Genomic DNA, 4,951 nt, shown 5'->3' on the forward strand with positions numbered 1-4,951 from the left:
GCCCGTGCTTACCTTGCTCCCGGAGACCCGGTCCCTCTCGGGAGGGTAACAAGGGAAAGTGTTCAGTGCAGATCAGTGAGTAAGCACCAGCCCGCCCATGCTTACCTAGCTCCTGGAGACCCGGTCCCTCTCGGGATAGTAGCAAGGGAGCCGTCTGAGCACTAGTGACTGGGTTTTACCCCTTTCTCCTGCTCTTCCGGCCTGCTACTCTGTAATACGCTTGTGCTTACCTTGCTCCCGGAGACCCAGTCCCTCTCGGGAGGGTAACAAGGGAAAGTGTCCAGTGCAGATCAGTGAGTAAGCACCAGCCCACCCATGCTTACCTTGCTCCCGGAGACCCGGTCCCTCTCGGGATGGTAACAAGGGAGCCGTCTGAGCACTAGTGACTGGGAACTACCTGACTTTTTTTGGAAAGGTAGACAGAATGGCAGTTGAGAGGTAGGGCTTCAAAATAAACGATTTTTTAAAATGCTTATTATTGAATTTAATTATTCATAGTATGAACTAGAAAAATTGTTGGTAGTCAAGATGACCACTGTCTCTGTCCCATGGCACTGTGTGTTTGCAGATTCCAGTGAAATCAGACCTGTGAGTGTGACCCTATACCCAAGTGAATGATGAGAAAGATACTCTTAATCTGTGCCTTGTTCTCATACAGTCAGAGTCACTTACACATGTCTTTGTGTGTGTTAGGGTGACCCACTGTCCTGATTTTCCAGAGACTGAGGTGTTTCTTGGGACATGAAACTTTCAGAGCTAAAATAGGCTGAATCCCATTTAGTTGATCACCATAGAGTGCTGATATACACAAGATAGGATTTTGGTTTGTTTAATGTTATGTTTTGTGTTTAATGTCAGAGTGGGTTATACTCAAGATGCTTCATACCACTTTGTATAAGCTCAGCACCAGAAAATCATATATGGTTTCCCCTGTATTATATTTTAGGGTCATGGAGCTCACTATTAAAAAATATGCAATCATATTTTAAAAAGTCCTCAGTGATGTTAATGTGAAGCATGTTTGAAAACCAGAAATCTGGACTAGCTTTCTAAGCCTTTCAGCTCAAACACAGCTGCTAAATTTGTAGTGAGAATGGAAGAGATTTTGAGAGGGAAAGGAGAAGTGAAAGGAAAAATGTTTTCTTCCTTTCTTTCTCTTTCCCTTCTCCCCACATTGAACTTCCCACCTGAGCATTTATGATATGGTCAGAGCCAAATTGGAAGCTCCTGGTCTGTGAGACGAGCCTGACAGACCGACATGTGGGCACCGCTAGTTTAAAGCACAGCAATCTTGACATTGGTTTCAGACACTAATGGCTTAACATCAATGGCTTTATAAACATCCTAAGTCCTTCCTCCTTCCTCACATCCTGCATATAGAAGAACATGTTGGTCACTGTAATCATGACTTTCCCTTATTGACATGGCTGGTAGGTGGCAGAGTTGGGACTTCATACAGATCTTCTGACTCCAAGTCCAAAGCTCTCTTTATAACATCAACATTCCATATAACTTTTGGAGTAAAGTATTCTTATTATGACATCCATTACTGTAAAAACATCCATTACTTACATCCAAAATAAGAATTGATCCCTTTCCATTGCCATTATTTCTATTTTAATGAAATCTTTATATATTTCATACCTTGCAGAGTATGTTAATGTATCAAAACTCTTTTGGGAAATAATATTTAGCATTTATTAAGATATAGAATAAATAGGGGTTTCAATAAAATAAATTCATAATAAGACAGAAAGCAATTTACTTCAATCATAGCTATTTGAACTCAAGCAGAATTATTTCTCTAGTGCCATTGATTGTACACAAATACTCCATTTAGCATTTCCTATACACTGTCTTCAATCCTTAACATATCACTGCAATGAAAGTTTTATGGCCACCATTTTATAGATAAGGAAACTATAGCTGAGAGAATATCAAAGTCAAATAGCGGTTAAGTGGCTGAGATGATATTTGAATCCATTTCTGTCTGTCCCTAAAACCTGTGATGGATTTTGGGCAATACAACATAGTATGGAGGTTAAAGGCTTGAGCTCTGAAATCAGACGTCCCATCTCTGACACTTACAAAACACTTTGTAACATGGGGAAATTATTTAAGCTCTTTCTCATCTATAGACTGGGAGGATAAGAATAATATCTGTCTCCCGAGGTCTGTGATAAAGAACAAGAAGAATGTAATGAAGTGTGTTAGCACATGTTTCAGTTAGAGTGAGAACTCAATAAAGTTTAGCTACCATTACAATTACCTGAGATACTCAGATGCTGTTAACTGAGTATTTGTTCATTCTCTCATGACACCTTTTCCTAGTTGCTAGGTCTGCAGACTGAGCAGATGAAAACTGAAGCCACCAGCTGTCTTCTCTCACCATGTGTGCCTTTTCTCCTCCATTGTGGTGTTTTCCTTTGCAGTGAAAAGCATCTTTAGCTACTGAGTAGGTTAAGCCAGGTGGTCATCTTCTTCAATCCTTTTCACTCTTAATTTTTAAGCTTGTTAATTTTACTTTCACCCTTTATTTTGGCCCTTTATTATATATCTTGACTGACTTGTTATTTAGGTTGCTTCTAGAGTGGTCTTTTAAAACATGTATCTGATCACATCACTATTGTATCCTTCATGGTCATTTCTTGCCCTAAGGAGAAAAGCACACAGACTTAATGCTTACTTCTCTGTCCAGTCTTATTTCTTGCTTTTTTTTCAGTTCTCTGAACCTTCCAGATTCTCTGAGGCTCCTGTACCTTTGCATGTGCTGTATCCTGGTCCCAGACTGACTGTTCCCCACCAGGCCCGACCAGGATAACTCGTAATTCCTGCAGACTCAGTTTAGGTTTCGCTTCCTCTGATCAGCTCTCTCAGACTGTCCCCTTGCACCCCGCCCTGTCAGCCACATTGGGTCAGGGGCCTTTATAACGTGCTGCCCATAACCCTTTGGCATTTATGTCTACCACAGCACTTACCCCTCAGAACTGAAACCTTATCTGTTTACTTGCTGATTTCCCAACTAGATTATAAACTGCTTAAAAGTAATACTGGGTCTTGTCCATCCTATATCCTCATGTCTTAGCACAATTCTTGCTGAGATTCAATAACTATTTTCTTCAAAAGTTTTTATATACATTTAGTATGATAAGCTGACAAATAGCCTGGCAAATATGAGAAAGCCACAATGAATTCTTCTCAAAATGGATTACTAACTTCTGTGAAGTTTTGTTTGAGAGATATTTTTTAAAAAAGTGAAATAAGATATTATACTAGTTTAGTAGCAGCATATGGTTAAAATAAAGTTTGATCCTTAAAACAGTTTTTTTGCATTATATTTGGATATTAATTTATAGTTGGGCTTAGAGGATCTAGGAACTTTCCAGAGGTAAGCTATTAAAGTAAAACTTTCTTTCATAAATTTATCTGAAAGTATACATTAGAGCTTCATAATTATTGAGATGCAGTTTAAATTATAACCACGTATAGTGAGCTATAGTTTTTAACTAAATGCTCTTCAGGTGAATGGAAATAGCTGAGTCTAGATTATAAGAATCTATAAGAATAATCAGAAATACTTCATACTGTGAAATATGTTGTACTATCTGTATTAAAATAAATAATCAGTACTATTTATTTATTTATTTTTAGCTTCTGTTATATTCTCACCCTTTTAAAATTAAGATATTTGAAAGTCCTATTTTGGTGATGCTTGAGTAATTCCATAGACATTTTCTGGTTCCATTCATTTCATTACAAAATGGGGGAGACTCTAGCCTAAATTTATGATCACCTTAGAAAATTTGAAAAGAAATGTGGTTTATTAATTTTAAGTACTATATATTATGAAATAAAGCATCTGTGGCTGCTCAGAGAAATGAGGTAAAATGAATAAGTTACAGTTCACAGTAGGATTGTATTTCTAATGTTATATGGTAGAACTCTAGAAGCCAGAACCTGTGTAAGGCAGAAACCTGTCAGACAAGGAAAATTCAAATATATTCCACTAAAACGAGCAATAGAAAAGTGGTACCACTGTACCCTATCAAAGGCAGCAAACTCGCCCGGCCCTGTGCCACGCTCACAGTCCTTGCTCTGTCTGAGCCCACTGTTGCAGCCGCTGTGTCCCTCTCACTGACAGGCTTCCTCTTTTGTCCTGACCCTCTGCTTTACAAAGCTTGAAATCTTTCTCCAGGAATTGATCCTTCCTGATAACGTGTCCAAAGTACGTAAGAAGGATTTTGCAATCCTTGCTTCTAAGGAGCATTCTGGCTGTACTTCTTCCAAGACAGACCATGATATATTCAATATTCTTTGCCAACACTACAATTCAAAGGCATCAATTCTTCTTTGATATTTACTGTCAAGCATTCACATGTATATAAGGTGATTGAATATACTCTGGCTTGGGTCAGGTGAACCTTGGTTTACCAAAGTGACAGCTTTGATTTTTTAAAAATTTTTTATTTAGAATAACTTAATGAAGTGGAGGGTCAATGAAAAAAGAGGAAGGCCCTCAATGAGATGGATTGACACAGTGGCAGCAATGATGGGCTCAGGTAAAGCAAGCTCTGTGAGGCTGGCACAGGACCAGGCAGTGTTTCATTGTATTGTATATGGGGTCGCTGTGCATCAGAGATGAGTCAGTGGCACCCAATAACTATGACAATAGTGATGGAACAGCCTTGAGGCTTAGTATATACTTTTTCCACTATCTGCAGCAGACTCTCCACTTCAGTGGTTCTCCAATTTTTGCACGCATTAGAATCAACTGCAGGGCTTGTTAAAACAGATGGCTAGGCTCCATCCCCAGAATTTCTGATTTAGTAGGTCTTAGTTAGGGCTAAAGATTTTGCACTTCCAACAGGATTCTAGGTGAACCTAATCCTGTTGGTTTGAGGACTATACCCTAAGAATCACTGCTCTGATAGCATAATGACTCTGTTTTTTT

The sequence above is a fragment of the Orycteropus afer genome, unplaced genomic scaffold (assembly GCF_000298275.1).
Source record: "Orycteropus afer afer isolate SDZICR_OR568_19922 unplaced genomic scaffold, OryAfe1.0 scaffold00182, whole genome shotgun sequence".
In the NCBI taxonomy this organism is placed as follows: Eukaryota; Metazoa; Chordata; class Mammalia; order Tubulidentata; family Orycteropodidae; genus Orycteropus; species Orycteropus afer.